This window comes from Gopherus flavomarginatus, chromosome 1 (assembly GCF_025201925.1).
Source record: "Gopherus flavomarginatus isolate rGopFla2 chromosome 1, rGopFla2.mat.asm, whole genome shotgun sequence".
Classification (NCBI taxonomy): domain Eukaryota; kingdom Metazoa; phylum Chordata; order Testudines; family Testudinidae; genus Gopherus; species Gopherus flavomarginatus.
This window is the reverse complement of record NC_066617.1, coordinates 180,166,726-180,185,032: the sequence shown is the minus strand read 5'-3', so window position 1 is coordinate 180,185,032 and position 18,307 is coordinate 180,166,726. Positions and strand designations below refer to the sequence as shown.

General features: G+C 48.1%; 1 long non-coding RNA gene across 2 annotated transcripts; it reads right to left on the bottom strand.

The window, feature by feature from the left end:
* Positions 1 to 11,510: 11,510 nt before the first annotated feature.
* On the bottom strand, positions 11,511 to 18,302 carry LOC127055756 (uncharacterized). 2 transcript variants are annotated; one of them, XR_007775609.1, is made up of 3 exons: positions 18,281 to 18,302; positions 15,248 to 15,628; positions 11,511 to 11,663 (listed from the first exon to the last, which is right to left on the bottom strand). It is a non-coding gene; the product is annotated as an uncharacterized LOC127055756 (long non-coding RNA). The 2 variants fall into 2 exon arrangements; XR_007775608.1 differs by lacking the exon at positions 11,511 to 11,663 and adding an exon at positions 13,806 to 13,936.
* Positions 18,303 to 18,307: the final 5 nt, after the last annotated feature.

Below are 18,307 nucleotides of genomic sequence, written 5' to 3'. Positions count from 1 at the left end.
CTGCCATATGGAACATTTGAAAGAAAGCTTTTACCAGTGCAGTGACATCCTCGAATGGCTTACGAAACCTTTCCCCCACTAGATTGATTATGTGAATAAGGCCTGGATGCTAACAGGAAACAGTTCAGACAGTCCAGTTTTGTAAGTGTTTTTCATGTATGCGGTATTATCCATGTCAAAGACAACCACATTGTAGTAAGCAGTTTCATAACTTTGCACAGTATCTGACTGTTTGAGACACAGTGCTATGATTTGTTTTCTGCATGAACTGTGTGTCAGCAAAATAGAAGGACACCGTCCCAGTATGGTCTTTCACCAGCGGTGTGAGTAAATTGTTAAGTACAATAGTCATTTAATCAAATATAATTGACTTGTAGTTATCCTTCACTTTGTCCTTAAGTTTAGTTCTCTCAGTGTTGTGGACTTGCACCTTGAAGCTGGTAACCTCCTGGAATTGCATTATAATTCTTGACTCGAGTGTTTAGAAACTGGTGTTTGAAAGGATGGTCCATTTAGATAAAGGTATGTTTGTAGCGCACATGTTAAGACCCAGTCATGGAAACATGCGAACACTCATGTTGTGCTATTGTCGTTTTGCTGAAACACGTTGAAAGTATAAGCTGCATTTTTTGTGATTCTCCTTGCAATGTAGTTTCTCAATTTAAATGATTCTCTGATTTGGTTAGGTGGTTTGCAATTGTCAGTTTCCTCTGAGGGTCCAGAATTATATTGCACTTTTTACAAGACTTTTCAACCATCTTCAAATACCTGTCCAGGAAAATCTTTTACTCTCTCTTGCTGGTATATTTGCAATGTGGGACCTTTGATCGATTTTGATACAAATTGCCACAAAAATGTTCCCTTGACTCTCAGAGTGATACAACATTTCTCATGGTCTTTCTCTATTAAGGGATATTATGCAATATTATGCTACAATGTATGGTCATAAGTTTTATGCATAAAATTATGTGGGTGCATGTAGAGAGGTTAGCCGGGGCTCATCCGCAATGGCACAGCCTCGGGAAAACGGGTGGTATAATCAATGATGACCAGCACATACTGGAATCCCGCAGCACTTCTCGGGAGCAGGCCCACCAGGTCCATGGCCACCCGCTCAAATGGCATCTCTGCTATGGGCATAGGAACCAAAGGAGCCTTGGGTACCTGTGTGGGAGTCATTAATTGGCACTCCGGGCAGGAGCTACAATAGTTCCTCACCTCCTGGTGAACGCTGAGACAAATGAACTGTGTCAAAATCTGGGTGAGGGTTTTTTCATGGCCCTAGTGCCCTGTGGCAGGGGTGTCGTGTGCGAGCTTCATTACTGCTCATCAGTGGCACTGAGGCACCAGCAGCTGGATAGGTGGTTCTCCTGTGCGGGTATCCTGTTCCACCCAGTAAAGACAGTCATGGCATAACTCAAATTGGTGCCACCGATTTGCATGATGCAGGTCGATCATAGCCCCATCGACAGCGGCTAGTTGTCCATATGCCCGACTAAGGGTGGGGTCTGCTCTTTGATCGCAGCAGAACTCAGTGTTAAGTTGGGGTTTGATAACTGGCCCAGATGGGGGGGTCCTCTGGTTCCTCGGTCCCTCCGTAGGGGTATGGGGTGTCCTCCTCCTCCTCCTCTTATGGTCGGGCCTCAGGGCAATCTCCTTCCAGCACAGGGGTTGAGTGGACAGGGCCACCCAGAGGATTCAGGGGGCCTGGGCAAAGCAATTTTGGGGGCCCCTTCCATAAAAAAAGTAGCAATACTATAGAATACTATATTCCCATGAGCTTATTGCAGAATCTGGGATGGGCCTATGTTGTGAAAACTGAAATGCTCAAAATAGCACATACATGTGAATGGACACAAAATTAAATTAACCCAGGGGTTCTCAAACTGGGGGTTGGGACCCCTCAGGGGGTCACGAGGTTATTACTGGGGTCGTGAGCTGTCAGCCTCCACCTCAAACCTCGCTTTGCTCCAGCATTTATAATAGTGTTAAATATATTAAAAAGTGTTTTTAATTTATAAAGGGGGGGTGTCACACTCTGGTTTGCTATGTGAAAGGAGTCACCAGTACAAAAGTTTGAGAACCACTAAATTAACCCCTCTGGTGCCTCGGGGAATGCAGGGGATTGGGCGGGGGAGGTCTCCCTTGGTAGGGTTGGGAAGGAGGTAGGTGGTGTAGAATATTGCTCTTCTCATGTGATCCCTCCCCCCTGGCTCTCTTGACTCTATCACTGCTAATCTAAAGTGGCTAATTTTAAATGAAGCTATGTGCCCCTGACATGAATCTCCCTATGGCACTGAAATTAAATGTAGACTATAATTTGGCATTTGAGAAGTGAAAGGGATGGTAGCCCTAAGGCAGGCGTCAGCAACCTCTGGCACACGGCTCGCCAGGGTAAGCACCCTGGGGGGCTGGGCCAGTTTGTTTACCTGCTGCATCGGCAGGTTCAGCAGACCGCGGCTCCTACTGGCCATGATTCGCCATCCCAGGCCAATGGGGTGGTGGGAAGCCATGGCTAGCACATCCCTCACCTGCGCCGCTTCCCACCACCTCTATTGGCCTGGGACAGCAAACCATGGCCAGTGGAAATCGCAGTCCACCGAACCTGCCAAAGTGGCAGGTAAACTGGCCCAGCCCACCAGGGTGCTTACCCTGGTGAGCCGCATGCCGGAAGTTGCCAACCCCTTCCCTAAGAGAAAAGATAACTGCTTGGCTCTTTGTGTTAAATAACAGTCTGCAAGCCTCAAACTGCTGAATGAGCTTTAGGGTAGGGAAGGCTGTGCCTCCTAAACAGCCTGGCCCTGCCCCGTATCTGACCCCCATCCACTTCCTGCCCACCAACTGCCCCTCTCAGAATCCCCAACCCATCCTGTTCCTTGTCCCCTTACCACCCCCCCCCGAGACTCTCCCAACCACCACCCTGGGACCCACCCCCCATCCACTCCCCCTGCTCCCTGTCCCCTGACTGCCCTGACCCCGTCCACCCCCCTGCCGAGTCCTGACAGACCCCCAGAATGCCCACGAACTAACTCTCCATCCCCTGACCACCAACCCCAGAACCTCTGCCCCCTCCCTGACCCCTGACTGTCCCCAGGATTCCCTGCCCCTTATCCAACCTCCCCATCCCCGGCCCCAGCCCCCTTACCATGCTGCTTACCCCCACCTCCCCCCTCTCGCGGAGCCTCAACAAGCCGCATCCAGGAGCGGCCCTGGACAGCGCTGCAGCAACGTGGCTCCAGTGGGACCTGAGCTCCCGCCGCTCAGCTGCAGCTCACAGCCCTGTCCCCTTACCACACGGCTCCAAATGGCAGGAGCTCAGGGCCCACTGGAGCTACGCCGCTTTAGCTCCGTCCAGGGCTGCTCCTGGACACAGCGTGCTGAGGCACCAGTGGATGGGGGAAGGTGAAGGCGGAAGCAGGGGGGAGACTCAGAGATTCTCGTGGGGGCCCCTGTGGGGCCCGGGGCATGGGCAAATTGTCCCACTTGCCCCCCCGGTCACCCTGCCAGTGGAGGATCTCCTCGAAAGCAAGCCAGTCTCACCCCAGAATCACTGGGTAGGCTAGTTGAGGAACCAGGCCAATGACCATCCGTTGTGTGACCCTGGTCACCGTTAGTGGAACCCGGGCACTGGGATATGGCCGCATGTCACTGTGGTACATTGCAGCCAGATCGTCCCCAAGTGGGGGTTAGCCCAGGGCCCCAAGGTCTCACAGATTAGCGTCTGGTCACAGCCCGAATCGATCAGGGCCAGGGTTGGGTGGTCCCTGACAATTACCGGAACCATGATCTTGAGGACGAGGACTTGTAGCAGCAGGGCCCAGGTCTCTCCCACACAGACGTGGCCGAAGCTGCAGTCCATCTCAGTGCAGTCACGCTGTAAGTGTCCATATTTCCTGCATACAAAGCAAAGTCTGAGTTCTGGATAACCACCCTGGGTGGGCGCTCCCATCGGGCCCCTGGGGGTATTCCAACGGATCCTTGGGACACTCAGCACAGGGGGCACAGCTCCGTGTTGAGATGGGAGTTTGGGATGTCCAGCCCGAAGCCCTGAGTGAGCCTCTTGCCCGCGGGGGAGACTTCGCACTTTGGTCTGAGCCCCCCGCTTTCTTTTAGCAGTTAGGGCGCTCTGGTCCTGGGAGGTGGGCTTTGGTAGCTGGCTCCACTGGCGCTTTGGCCACGAGTAAGTCTTCCATCAAAGCGATGGTGGCAGCTAGCGTCGCTGGCCAATGGCGGAGCACCCAGGCCCTTCCTTGCATGGAAGGATGTGTACAAATTGTTCTAAAATAATTTGTTCTGTGACCTCATCCATGGTACTCCTCTCTGGCTGTAGCGACCACTTGCACACTTCCTTCAGCTCTTGGCCACCAACTGGGGTCTGGTGCCGGTGGGGTAGGTCTGGCTCCGGAACCACTGCCGAAAGGTTTCTGGGCTGATGTCCAGAATCACTGCTTTTACCTGGTTATAGTCCTGTGCATCTTCCATAGACAGCCCTCTGTATGCTGTTTGGGCTGTTCCGGTTAAGTACGGGGCCAAGAGAGTGGCCCATTGGTCAGAGGCCCACCCTGCAACCAGCATTACTCTTTAAAAAGTTACCAAAAAGGCTTTGGGGTCACCATCAGGTCCCATCTCGGTCAGCCGCACCGGCGCAGTGGTGCAGGGGGACCTGGCCGCATTTCCCAGCTGGGGCTCTGCGGGGCGCGGCAATACGTCGCCAGCTGCTGCAGGCATTGCTACTGTTGTTCCTGGTTCTGAACCCCCAGGTCCTGAATCAGCTGCTGTTGCTGTACTCCCAGCTCCTGGATGAGCTGCTGCTGCTGCTGGGGCTGGGCCGCATGCTGCCACTCCTGGTTCTTGGTCAGGAGCTTGATAAGTTGGTCCATATCCATGGCTCATTCTGGGGTACATTCTCCCCCAGATCCCTTCTCACAGGGGTCAAAGGATCGTGCCCACATTCTCCACCACAGAGGTTAGCCGGGGCTTGTCTCTCTCCGGGGCAGCAGGGAATCACACCGCCTCACTACCTTTTGGAATAGCTCTTGTGGAGAATTTGTCTGGCCACGGGAGTCTTCTTCTATGGCCTATGTGAAGGTAGAAATAAACACAGTGAGCCCAGGCCCTGGGTCACGGTGGGGAAATGGTGAGTCAGGGGCTGAGCAGTAACAGTATAAACACAGTGGGCCCAGGCCCTGGATCTGAAGTCCTGGGAGAGCGGGAGATGGTCACCAATGAGTTGGGTGGCAGGTGGGATGCAGGCCTTCCCACTCCACTGCGTCCCAGCCCGGGGCTCTAGCAGCAGCAGAAGACCCACTGCTGTGTCGGTGGGGATCCTGGCCGCAACACACTGACATCGGCTCTGGCAGTGCTGCAGCCAAACTAGGGTTGGCTGCCCCTGGGCTACTTCCTACCTCCCCCTCTTGAGGTACCTGGGTCAGGTGGTGTCCTCAGGAGCGTCCAGAATCATGGGTTCCTGGGGACAGCTGGCCAGGGGTAGACTCGGCAACTCCTCCAGGTAGCTGGTGTGGGGCAGGTCGGGCCAGTCCTCGGGTTTTCTGCACTGGGCCTGGGGGGAGGGGGCAAGTGGGACAATTTGCCCCAGGCCCCGGGTCTTGCAGGGCCCCCCACAACTAGAATATAGTATTCTATAGTATTACAACTTTTTTTTATGGAAGGGGCCCCTGAAATTGGTTTGCCCCAGGCCCCCTGAATCCTCTGGGCAGCCCTGCCTGGAACTTTCTACTTTCTTCATGAGTCTGTGATTTGTTTAGGGGAACCTTTAAGAGGCATTTCTGATTCATCTGCCTAGACTAGTCTGTGATGCTGTCTAACTTCCCTGGGAAAGGAACATCTTTACTTGGGCTGTTTCCTACCTGCATTTTGGGAGGCATCATTCACTTTCAAGGAAGGACAGATTAGTCTGTACTTTTGTATTCAGTTCATATACCAATACATCTCTTATTGGTAGGTGTTGCTTGTGGGCAAAGGTAAATGTGGTTGGCGCCGTAAGGCCTGAGCTTTCAATATACCTCTATAGTGTCACAAGGCCATGAGATGAGAGAAAGAAATCTGGCCAATTTACTGTGTGTGTTAACAAGACTGCTCTTTGGGCACCCCGTTCACCCTCAAAACTATACAAAATAAATGGCCTTTCTGAAGCCCAGATTCTGACTAAGGGCCTGATTTTTGGAAGTGCTGATGAGTGCCCACAACTCCAGTTGAACAGTGGGTGCTCTGCACCATTGAAACACGCGCCTGAAATGAATATCCCTCAGTGAGGCTTCCCCATGTGTCTGAGAGATAAAATGATGACTTCCCACAAAATTATTTCCTCCCTTGTGTCCTTTCTTCAGGCTCCCCAACTGAGCCCTGCACTCACTCTGGTGGTCAGACATCAGTCTACAGCCAAAGTTATTGTACCAGTTGGCTAGGTCATCAGTCCCTCAGTAGGCTGCCACATTTCCTTTCCTCCACGAGCATCACCTACCAAGTCTCACCTAAAGCACTGTATAGCCCTGGAACCTCAGTCTCTGCTTTCATCTCCCACTGCTGTATGGGGAGATTTTGGCAAACCAGTAAAGTGCCTGAAACCACTATGGCTTATTGTTAAAAGAAGCCTATTAGCAGTCTCAGCTTGACCAAGGCAGGAGGGGAGGAGGCGTTGGGGTACCACAGAAAGGGCAGCTTGACCTCGTGTCCTTCCTGATAAGAATTGTGTTAAGGTTGCTGATACATGCATTTTAAAAGAGCAGGATGTGCCCCAGGAATGTCTACTGGGGTCTCAAGGCTGCAAACTCCAGAAAAACCCACACCTGGTTAATCAATAATCAGAAAGAACCTCTTGCTTGACCATTGAAACTGCTTACTTAACAAGGTTTCTTTAAGGGACATGCCATTCTATTACTAATGTATAAATAAGAGGAAAAAGTTTGAGATAGATGGACTCTTTTTGGACTCTCCCTCTGGATACATCTTGCCGTCCCCATCAGCAGACGGAAGATTTGGCCACCAAAAGCCTGCTGCTGTGTCACCTGAGAACCACACTCAGCTTTGGTAATTATCAAGGGTTGGGGATGTTTTACTAATCTTGTTGCAGACGTGTGTAAGTGCTTGAGATTAGTAAAGTTTAGTTTTAAGTGAAAGCATTCTTGTGTTGTGCCAGCTGTCTATCGGTCGGACGGCCGTGTCTCCCCTGATTTATTTCCTGACACAGAGTAAAAGTTACCAAGAGCTTTGGGTTTAAAGGACCCCGGGTAACACTGCCTCTCCTGCATGTTGCAGAAACATGCACAGATCATCAATGGATTCCATGCTCCAGCAGTGTTATTTCTTGGTGGATGCACCTAAATCAACCCAAGTCTCTCTGCCGTGGTACAATATCAGGAAGCCAACAGAACATTAGCTATACATAGTCAGCATGTATCAAATACCGATACAGCAGCACTTCAGTAACAGTAATTGGAAAAGTAAAAAGTGGACGTATCCTGCCCTTGGAAGGCTCTGGAGACTGAGATGTGGAGCCTTTCACCTCTAGGGCATTGTCCCCATCCAGGTTTGATGGGATATGGCTAGGTGAGCAGGGAGGGGTTTGCAGGCACATGAATTGGGAAAACTCATAGATCGAGGCCCAAAGCTCCACAAATTGGTCTTGCAGTTTTCTAATCCAAGCTCTAAACTGCTCTGTGTCTTGAATTCCACACTGCACAGTACAGCAAAAATAGCCATGTAGGGAGCTGTTACTCTCATGCATGTTACAACCCTCCAGTTATTCCACAGAGAGGGGGCCGCTCCAACTGATAGTGAAACACGACACACTTCCCAAATTCAATTAACACACACTAAGGCATAATCTTAACGAGGAGCATATCCACGCACCACACCGGATGTCAGACAAGAAGTCACACCCCATGTCCACTGTTGACCTATGCTAACATGGCTGAGGGGGGAGGTAAGGTTTTTGAATTACAGCACAGGCAAGACAAGATGTGTGGATTGAAGGAATAAGGACTGTGCTGCATTAGCTGCTGGCAGCCGAAACTGTTTCCTTGTGGGAGTGTGCGTGTACAACAAGCAGCAGTCAGAGTATTGGAAACACCACATGAAGGGAAAAAGCCTTCTGGTTTCCAAGGTTTTGTACAGTTGGGTTTTGCCCTGGTTCACCCTTGACTGGATTTTAACAAGGTGTGCACAGAGACGGATTAAGGTCTCCAGGGCCCGTGGGCCAGAGCAAGAGGGGGGCCCTGGAGCCAGAATTGTGGCCCTGCCCACCCCCTTCCACCTGTGGCCCAGCCCGTTCCACCCCTTCTGCCTATGGCCCTGCCCACAGACCCACCCTGTTCTGACCTTCCCCTGTGGCCCTGCCCCAGTTCCACCCTCTCTCCTTTCTGCTCCCACCTCCTGCTGCAGCCCTGAGAATGGGGAAGCTTTGTACCCCCTGTCATGGCTCCAGGGCTGTGGCAGGGGCAAGAAGTCCTCCAAGGGCGTGGTGGGGGGAGATTTTTGCAGTGGTCCCAAATTGGCAGGGGCTCCTGGGCACAGGCTTCATGGATCTGTGCAGTAATCTGCCACTGGATGTGTGGTCTGGGATACAACACTGGGGGTTCCTAGAGTCCAAGGCCAGAAGGGACAATTGTGCTCATCTAGTCTGATCTCCTGTATAAAATGGGCCATAGAACTTCCCCAAAATAATTCCTGGAGCAGAGCTTTCAGAACAACACCCAATCCTGATTTTAAAATGGTCAGTGATCAAGAATCCACCACTGCCTTAGTAAATTGTGCCAGTGGTTAATTACCCCCCCAGTTAGAAATGTAAGCCTCATTTCCAGTCTGAATTTGTCTAGCTTCAGCGTCCAGCCATTTGATCATGTTATACCTTTTCCTGCTAGTATGATTATTCCCATTTTACAGATGGGGAAACTGAGAATTAAAGGGACTTATCACAGTCACCCAGCAGGCCAAGGGCACAGCTAGAAATAGCACCCAGGTCTCCTGAGTCATACGCCAATGCTATAGCCACCCGGTCATTCTGATCAGTTAGATTTGTTTAATTCTACACAAGTTTCCCCTGAAATTGTCACTATAGCCGTCTTATGCTCAGAGTGTCAATGACTGTGAATCCTCTCTGACCCAATGTAGAATATTTTTCTGGTGACAAAAGGGAGCTTTGGGTGACAGCTGCTTGTTCCTATCAGTGGCAAATGGCAGCAGTGCTAGGAGGGGAGAAAGCCTGTCTTTCAATCAACCATCCTTGTGGCATATTGAGAAGGCTTCATGCCCCTGTGAGCATGAACACCCTCGTGTGGAGAAAGGGGAAGGCTGTCAGAGGGTGTGAATGGTGTGCGGGGGATTTGGCAGTGAGTGAGCACACACTCCTCGTGGGAGAGCTGCTGTAGGCGTTAGGGTGGTGTCGTGGTTGAATAACATCAGACATAAATATGGAAGGGAAGCAGGAGGATATTTTTAGGGTTCTTTCAGATTGCTGGATAAAACGTACCCATACTATGACCCTGCTGCATTTGTTCCTCTTCTGATGCCAACCAGCACTTCCTAATTCTCTGAAATGCACATCATGGAGCATTCCGTCAAATACAGAAGTATCTGTTCAGGACTGCACCCTGCTCCCTTTTCCCTACTGCCCTTTATTTCCCAGGTGTTCCACCCTTTGGTGCCCCTTGGCTTCTGGTATAAGTCAAACCAACACGAAACACTCCCAGAATCAGAAGCATTTTACAATGAGCCAATCAAGGAAAAAAACAAAGGAACTCTGTCACTTAGAATATCAGGGTTGGAAGGGACTTCAGGAGGTCATCTAGTCCAACCCCCCTGCTCAGAGCAGGACCAGCCCCAGCTAAATCATTTCAGCCAGGGCTTTGTCAAGCCTGACCTTAAAAACCTCTAAGGAAGGAGATTCCACCAGCTCCTTAGGTAACCCATTCCAGTGCTTCACCACTCTCCGAGTGAAAAAGTTTTTCCTAATACCCAACCTAAACCTCCCCCACTGCAACTTGAGACCATTACTCCTTGTTCTGTCATCTGCTACCACTGAGAACAGTCTAGATCCATCCACTTTGGAACCCCCTTTCAGGTAGTTGAAAGCAGCTATCAAATCCCCCCTCATTCTTCTCTTCTGCAGTCTAAACAAACCCAGTTCCCTCAGCCTCTCCTTATAAGTCATGTGCTCCAGCCCCCTAATCATTTTGTTGCCCTCCACTGGACTCCTTCCAATTTTTCCACATCCTTCTTGTAGTGTGGGGCCCAAAACCGGACACAGAACTCCAGATGAGGCCTCACCAATTTCGAATAGAGGGGAATGATCACGTCCCTCGATCTGCTGGCAATGCCCCTACTTATACAGCCCCAAATGCCGTTAGCCTTCTTGGCAACAAGAGCACACTGTCGACTCATATCCAGCTTCTTGTCCACTGTAACCCATAGGTCCTTTTCTGCAGAACTGCTGCCTAGCGACTCGGCCCCTAGTCTGTAGCAGTGCATGGGATTCTTCCATCCTAAGTGCAGGACTCTGCACTTGTCCTTGTTGAACCTCATCAGATTTCTTTTGGCCCAATCCTCTAATTTGTCTAGGTCCCTCTGTATCTTATTCCTACCCTCCAGCGTATCTACCACTCCTCCCAGTTTAGTGTCATCTGCAAACTTGCTGAGGGTGCAGTCCACACCATCCTCCAGATCATTAATGAAAATCTTGAACAAAACCTGCCCCAGAACTGACTCTTGGGGCACTCCACTTGATACCAGCTGCCAACTAGACATGGAGCCATTGATCACTACCCATTGAGCATGACGATCTAGCCAGTTTTCTGTCCACCTTATAGTACATTCATCCAGCCCATACTCCTTTAACTTGCCGGCAAGATCATCAAGCTGGAGTGGAGGGACACGATCCCACAGTTGAGACTCACCTTCTGGATGATGTCATGGTATCTTCTTGAACTGAGGATATCCCTCCACGGCAGGGCCGGATTAACTTTTTGTGGGCCCCCAAGGGAATAATTGTAAAAGAGGCCAGGGGTAAAAGCACAGTGGGGCAGGAGCTAGGGAGGAGTCAGGGGTAAACTAAAAGCGCAGCAGGGCTGGGGAGGGGGTAAACAGGATCGCCCCTGCCCCTGCCCACATGGAGCGGGTACCTACCTAGTTCTAGCCCATTTAGCCCAGCCCCTAGCCCTCCGCCACCAGTGCGAGGTTGCTCTTGATTGCACTGCCTACCGATTGTCCAGTCTCAATATAAATGGCTCAAGATGTGGAAGACTGTCAGTCCTTACTTTGAAAAGAAACATTCCTAATGGTGGGGTCTAACATCCAGGCTAAGGTTCTGAGTTCTACTCCATTCCTCTCTGTTCTGTGCCCTGCCCCGCTCTAACCACTTCCTCTGCTGCTTGGTGCTTACATCCTTCAGATACTTGCAGATAGCTGGGCCAGCCCCACTTAGCTGTCACATAACCAAACTAGAAGTACTGAGCCAATTCCATGCCTATTTTTACTCCACGGATGTCAATGATGTTCCCCCTTTTAACTCTTTTATTCCTTCCTCAGAAGTCCACCCTGTTAATCATCTTTTTCTGTTGTGCCTCTCTGGATCCCTCTCAGCTGCCAGAGACCTTTGAGATGGCAGTGCTCACAACTGGTCCTTCCAGGCTGCATCTTTTTACATTGCCCTGAAAGCAGAAATTTAATGTGGTTAACATTTTGCAACATGCTTTCCCCCTAGTGTAGACAGACTCTAACACAATTGCACTAGCATGATATTAAATAACCACTTAACACTCAGTGTAGCCAGGGACAAGGTATGTTTAAAACATGTTAACTGATCATGTTTAAGACTTAACACCCTGTTAGTTAAGATGTTCTCCACCATGATGTTTGTCCCACAGTGTAGACAAGGCTGAAGAGACTCACAAGGTGTGGCCAAAGGGCATGACTTTAGCTCCTTTTCCAAGGGGCAGAAACAACTCCCATTTGTGTGTGTGTGTTAGGAGGCAGTGTCTTGACTTCTTTCCTCAAACTCAGTGAGATGGAAAGCCCTGCAGAATGCCACAACTACAAAGCATCTTAAATTAAAATGTCATTTTCTTTACATCATTTAATAAAGGGAAGGAGCTTGCTTGACAAATTCCCTCCATGGCTCGAACCCAAAGTCCATTGAAAGTCAACGGGAGTCTTTTCATTAACTTTGGGGAACTTTAGATCAGGCCTGGTAACTGCAGAAGAAGCTTCCCCTGTGAACCACCATACACATTGTAAACCTAATGGAAAAAGAGAGGAAGGATGTTTTTGTGGTCAAAGGCATCAAACTTGAATTGGGAGATCTGAGTTCAGTTCCTGATCCGTCACACACTTCCTGTGTGACCACAGGAAAGTGACAATTTCTCAATGCCCTGTTTCCCTAGCTGAATATCCTATAATAAGAGAGCTTTCTCCATGGTTCAGTACTTGTACTCCCCCCGTTTTGTTCTATACCAGCATGGAGGGGAGTTGTGTCTGCTTGAAATCTGTAGGCTTTTTCTTATAAGAACTAGAGAGGGGCCTGAATTCAGATACCAGAGCCAGGTTCACTCCTGAATTCATAGCTCAAACTAATTTCTATAAAGAACAGAATCCAACATTTGGGAAAGTTTGGATCCAGATTTCAGACACCCTGCAAGTTCAGGATATTTCAACCTACTGATTCAGGGAGGCACATCCTGGAGAGAGGAAGTTTGGGTCTATCTGGAATTTGATCCAAGACTTTCTTCATCAGTGTTATTTCAGTAAATACACCCTTTCCTCATTGAGTCACTTAATGTGCAGAGGACACACAGAGTCTGGGATTATACAGCAATACTTTGCACTTCCACAGAATCTTTCACTCACGTTGTTCAAAGCACTTTCTAAACATTAATCATTCAGTGTTGCCAAGTCTCATGATTTTATCACAAGGCTTGGGATATGTGGTGTTTTTTCTTAAAACCCCAGCTCCTGGAATCTGGTGATTATGAGAGAATCTCTGCTTCTATTTTTTTACAAATAATGTAAATTTCTAGCCTTTATGCTTGCAGAGAGAACTTGAAATTGTGACCCACAAAGGCTCCAAACCAGAAGGCAAATAAAAGAACCCCTAAATTGGTTATTTTTAAAATCTCAATTTTGAGGCCTAACTCATGATTTTTAAATGCTTGAGGCTGGCCAATACCACAAGCTTCATAATGTTCCATAAGGCAGGGTATAAATATCATCATTCTCATCCCTATTTTAAGAGATGGAGAAAACGAGACATAGAGAGCTGAAGTGACATGACCAGAGCGAAGGAATGTCAGAACCAGGAATAAAAAGCCAGTGCTGATTCTAAACTAAACTTCCCCAAAACTGCAGAGAGGTGCCTGGTCACATGGGGCTGCTTCTCTGTTTCCAGCTGCTAAACTGATCTGAATATCTAATTCTAGATATTCCCTCTGAGTAGTATTGATCAATTCACGGGTCGGCTTGTGCTAGAAATACTTTCATGATGTGTAAACGGCTAAAGAAAATAGTAAATTCTATTTAAGAGAAACCTTTTTTCAAAATACAAATAAATAAATAAATAAATAAATAAATAAATAAAAGTCCCCACTTGAGAGCTGCTGTGGGATGAAAAAGGAGCTCTTCCCTTTCAGTAATTGATATATGTGTATTAATAAATATGGACATGGAACAGAAAGGCTAATACCTTTGCCATGGGAAATGCTCCATTTTCTTCTGAGTTGCGAAGCACCCAGTGTCAGTACTTCTTGGAATAACACCCCATCTAAATTGTACTTACATCCAGATTTAAACCTGTCATTTGAAGAAAGTAGCGGTGACTGCTGTTCATTAGTATTATTATTATTTACTGGCCACCAAAAGAGGAAGCTACAACCCCTGCCTTACATGTAGGCTGCCAATATAGAGTTGGGGCAACCCCAGAAGTCTTCGCCTATTAAGAAACAAGAAAAAGTAATTGCATGTTATTTAAAAAGGTGTTATTAACTAATAGTACTGGAATTAGCACAAATCAAAATGAATTTGTAAGGCACACGCTGATGGGTTGAAGGTCCCTTGGAGGGTCAATTTTTAAACCTTGGGCCAAATTCAGAGGTGATAAATAAGGTGGTGAAAATTAAAACCCCTAATGGTCTCTTAAATTTCTTTCCACTAAGTTAGATCTACTCCCTGGCTATCTAAGGGGATCTAAATTGATGCTATTTGGATGCTTGAGATCCAGGAAAGGTACAAGTTAAAGTAGCTCCCAGCCTTCCAGCTCTTTAGCACGCAAATGACACCAACTTGGAAACTGGTGGAATTAAAGCAGTTCTAAGTGAGTCTGGGTTTCCTTCCCTCCAGCTGATGCAGCAGCTCAAGTATGGGGTGTGTTTGAAGAGAAAAGACCATTTCCTTTTAAGTAACACACCAGCTTGATCACACTTACAGAACTGCTCATCTAAAACTAATGATCATCTAAAAATAATGGCAGTGGGCACCAGCACCTCTGTTGCAATACAGGCGACTTCTTCTCCCACTGATGCTTCTGGTGGTGGTGACACATAGTGTGCCAGATGCCTCTAAAAACCCAACAAACAGAGATGCACAGACAAGCAGCACATCTTCAAGTGTGCAGTCAACATTAAACCACTGAAGTCCCAGGGGGCAGATGCCTGGCCCCTGTGCAGCACTCTCAGTTACCTTGAAATTCCCCAGGGACCATGTCCAACCCTGCATTCTTAGTTGCCCCAAAATTCCCCAGGGACTCTGCTCAGATCCACTGCTGAATTCTCAATTGCCCTGAAATTCCCCAGGGCTGCTGCCCAAAGCCACCACTGCATTCTCTAAGACAGGCAGGGGATTTTTAAATGTTATAGGTGCTGATACTGTCTCATGTGAATCTAGGCTCTCTTGGCATAAATAACCAATGGATGATGAAGGAGTCTTACTGGCCCTTTATTTGTACAATCAGGCAGAACCCCTCAGCCCTGGGTCATGTCCAACCCCATTGCACCTGAACCTGGCCTTATACCCCTATTTCCCTCCCTCTTTTGCCCATTCACCAGCCTCCATAGATTGAATCAATCATCATCATCATCTAACGTAGCTATTTATAGACTAATTATAAAACCTCTCACAGATGATGATAATGGCACTGGGCATGGAGCCACAATTTTAAAAAACAAGACAAAGCCAAAATAAGTCCAGAGGCACTGAATGGCCTGCGGGTAACAAGAGACAGAGCCTCTTCTCCAAGGATACTGACCTCAGCACAGCTCAGCATCGTGGTGGAGAGCGCTCACCATACAATGGCTGTTCAGAAACGCTAGCAGCACATGGGTGCTGCAGAAAACCAGAGACTGGAGGGAAAGATGAAGCCTTCAGGTAAGCACTGGAGACCAGGCAGATCCAGTTGGTGGTCTCAGCCCAGGTCACAGTGGATAAATGTCCAAAAAAAAAAAAAGAAAAAAGAAAGAAAGAAAGAAAAATGCACTGGTGCTAAATGACACACCGCTCTGTGATCTCAGCACCACAGCGCTTCCAGTCAGGGTTGAGAGTTGGTGAGGATGGAGGAGAGAGTTTCATTGGCCCAGCTTCTTCCATCTAAGGGAGCTTTGTTTCCTGGAGTTTTTAGGCTCTGCAGCAGCTTGGGGGGAAGAGAAAGGCATGTCAGAAAAGAAGGACACTCCCAAAGGCTGCTCCTGGGCAAAGGCAGGGACAAACCCTGCAGATGGAACAAGAGACAATATGGTCACTGGGTAGACAGGATTCCCCTAGTTATGCACATTGCCCAAAGATGATCTACTACAAGTTACTTCTTTCCCACGCTTCCCCAACAATATTTTACTACCCTTGCCTGGGAGTCCAGCAGTATTTGTAAACCAAGTTATCATGTACCATGGGCAGAATATCACACCATCTGGTGTGCACAGCGCTTTCTATAGAGTGAATAAAGGCATGGCCCCTGCCCCAAAGAGCTAAGCAGAGTATGGCAACATAGGTAAGGGAAATAGACAACAGACACAAGGGGGAAGGAGGAAGGAACATCCAGGAGAAGGTGATGGGATGCATAATACAGTGCACGTGTTAAGATTAATATGTACTGCCCCATTTTAAAAAAGTCACAGCTGCCAAAGTCTTTCAGTCATTGCCGTTAATCCCCACCTTAAGTGCCGTAATGCCAGTTTTAAAACATCTATGTACCAGTACAGATTGCAAGTTTCCTGAATTGCTTTGCTAACAAGAACCCAGGGCAAATTGTAATTTTATTCCAGCTGCAAGCTCAGTTTCATTTTAAATTGTCCTATTATGTCAGCCTTCCACTGGGAATCCCTGAAGCCATGGTATCTGCTCACCCATATGGATACGCAACTTCTGCTTTGGGGAGATATGCTAATCTGTCTCCTGATGAGATGTGTGAAGAGCTGTATCCAAGCTAAAGGATGACCATGATTACCACTTAGTCTTGTGCTTTAACCACAAGACCGGGAGTCAGGAGACCTGTATTCCAATCCCAGTTCTGATGCTGACTCACAGTGTGACTTGGGACAAACCTAGACAAAGATATAACCGTGGCCTCCTCTACTCAAAGAAGGGATTGATTACTATCAGTGGTCACTCTAAACTGCATCTGATGCCTCCTGATATTACCAATGCTGTTGAAAGTAGTTTAGTGATAACATAAGCAAGACAAAGTCATCTATAATATTGTTATAGGAAGCATGATTCACACCTACTGAGACCACTAGTCTGATACCACACTTTTCTTAACAGTGTTTTAAACAGTTTTGCCCCATCTACACTAGTAACTAGATCATTTTCACCAGAACTTCAGGGATCAGTGGAACCTGTTGCTGAAACCACAATCAGCAAGTCTTTTCATGCTCTTTGTGCCTCAGTTTCTCATTTGCGAATGAGAGATAATATATACCCAACCTGCTCAGGTGTGTGGTTGAAGTGAATTACTTTCCAATAGCCAATCACTATTGGTGCTAATATGTTATTATTTATTATTACAGAAGCACATAGGTGAGCCTGTCATGGACTAAGATCCCAGTGTGCTGGGTGCTGTACAAACAGCTGTCCCTGCCGCCAAACAGGCTTATGCTCCTGGCTCATGCTGGTCAGTGAGCTGGTCAGTTGTACAGGACAGATTGGTAGCAATTTCTTTGATGTTTTCAAAAGCAGAAGAGAAGCATAGAAATGCTGGGCTGGAAGGGCCTCTGAGAAGTCATCTAGTCCAGCCCCCTGCACTGAGGCAGGACCAGCTAAACCTAGACCATCCCTGACAGCTGTTTGTCCAACTGGTTCTTGACAGGACTTCCCCAGCCTCCCTTGGAAGCCTATTCCAGAATTTAACCATCCTCAGAGTTAGAAAATTTTCCTGGTATCTAACCTAAATCTCCCTTGCTGCAGCTGCTTTGAAAGCAATTCAGCTACAGGAAAAGGCTAGTGTCAGTTGGCACCAGTTAAAACCAGACTGACCTGCCTTGACATGAAGACACCCTGGTAGAACCCAGTCTGTCTTTGCAAGATGGAGAACTGCCTATTACTGCACTTGTCTGGATGGGGGATTTCACTGTTCTATAGCTCTAGACCTAGCTGTCCTTTGGATAGATGAATCAAAAAGAGACAGCCCAGAGTACATTCAACATACAAACCTCATAATTCCTTCCCAGTGTCTGGAAAGGAAGAGGAATTGCAAGGGGTCGCAGACCCAGCCCAAGCAATGTTTTTTAAAATCAAGCTGGGCACTGAAGGGTGCACTTTACCCGCTGTTGTAGCAAAGCTGCTGCTCCCAGCTTCATAGACCCACCACTTTTGTCACACCATTTTAATCACTGCTGAAGGCCACTATGCTCTGTCTTTTAGTTTAGTGGAGGCTGTGGAGCTGCACATCTCAAACCACACCTTCTGTTTGCTGTTCAAGAAAGCCGGGAGCAGAGGGAAGTATCACTGTTGGGTGCATTCAGCCTGAGTTTTAAAATCTATAAAATTATGAGCACACCACTATAAGTACTGCCCTCGCAACATTCACCCCTGGTATTACTGCCTGGGCAATCCCCTGTTCTACGTGGCTATAGTGAAGTCATCTGGGCAATCCTGCTGTGTGTGCTGTATACCGAAGTCATCATCAGTGCTCCGGGGAGACTTCCTCCCTTATCTCAAATTCATCGAGTCCTTAATGTTACTCCAAACGCTCACTAAGAAAACATCCTTCCACCCAGCTAGGAAGTTACAAGTAGCACTAGGGAAGAGACTCCCCCTAATGGAATATGCCTCCCGCATACCAATTTACCAGATGCTTTATGCGGAGACAGCTCAG